This window comes from Leptidea sinapis, chromosome 46 (genome assembly GCF_905404315.1).
Source record: "Leptidea sinapis chromosome 46, ilLepSina1.1, whole genome shotgun sequence".
Lineage (NCBI taxonomy): Eukaryota > Metazoa > Arthropoda > Insecta > Lepidoptera > Pieridae > Leptidea > Leptidea sinapis.
The window spans coordinates 1,084,695-1,086,265 of NC_066310.1; positions in this window are offsets into that span (position 1 = coordinate 1,084,695).

Consider the following 1,571-nt stretch of genomic DNA (forward strand, 5'->3'; position numbering starts at 1 on the left):
TATTGATTCTTTTAATAAATGTAAACAAATATTAACAAATGCCCCAATCTTACAATATCCAAACTTTGATGAACCTTTTATATTGACAACAGATGCATCAGACGTAGCTCTTGGCGCGGTTTTATCCCAAGGAATGGGATCGGATAAGCCGGTAGCCTACGCATCACGTACGCTTTCCGACACAGAATCGCGTTATTCGACTATTGAAAAAGAATTGTTAGCCATTATATGGGCAACAAAATATTTTAGACCTTATTTATATGGTAACTAATTTACCATTTACACAGACCACAGACCACTCACTTGGCTTATGTCATTAAAAGACCCTAATTCTAAGTTAACTCGCTGGCGTCTAAAGCTTGCTGAGTATGATTATAACGTAATATACAAAAAAGGACGTCAAAACACTAATGCAGATGCATTATCTAGGGTTAAAATTTTCCATAATAGCATAGATTCCTTAGCTGTAAATTTTGACGATAATTACGACGATAATATAATAGAGAGAATTTTTGAAAATGCACGTAGAGAAAACGAGATGGAGCAATCAGCCCAAAATAATGTGGAAGAACCTGAACCATCCACAAGTAACATTAACTTACCAGTACCTGTACTCTCTCAGGCTGAATCAGACAGCATGAGTGCAGTCACAATTAGTGAGAACCAGTTAATAAGTACAAATCATACCCAACCTGATAACGAAAATGCAGGCATACCAATACTGACAGACGCTATAGACAGACAATTGAAGCAATTTCACATACGATCAACCCCTGGTTTAGAATATAGAGTCGATAATCGCTCTACAAACTCTAAAACAGTCATCAAAGATGTTTTTATCCCAATTAATGATACGGAACAGGAAATTATACGTTTCTTAAAAGAACACACTATAGCAGGTAGAATATTCCATTGCTATTTCTATAATGAAGAGCTATACTTGGCCTTTTCTAGAGTATATACTACAATCTTTAATGATAGAGGCCCTAAATTAATAAGATGCACAACTCGCGTCACTTTAGTTGAAAATAAAAATGAACAACAAGAATTAATAAAGAAATACCACGAAGGAAAAACAGCCCATCGAGGTATTCAAGAGACGCATAAACAGTTACACCGAAATTACCATTGGCCTAACATGTAACTTACGATTCAAAGATATATTAATCAATGTGACATATGTCTTAAAGCGAAATATGAACGAAATCCATTTAAACCAGCTTTAGCATTAACCGATACACCCAGAAAACCAATGGAACACCTTTACATGGATCTGTACTCGACAGGAGGAGTTACATTTCTAACTATAATCGATAATTTTTCTAAATTTGCTCAAGCTATTCCCATCAGTGCATGTAGCAGTGTTCACGTAGCAGACGCACTGTTACAAGTCATATCGACATTGGGACTTCCACACCAAATCACAACAGACTCAGACACAAAGTTTGATAATGATGTAATCAAAGAAATTTGTGCATTACACGATATTCATATACACTTCACAACACCGTATAACCCTAATTCTAATTCACCAATAGAACGGTTACACTCAACTCTTTCAGAAATAATTA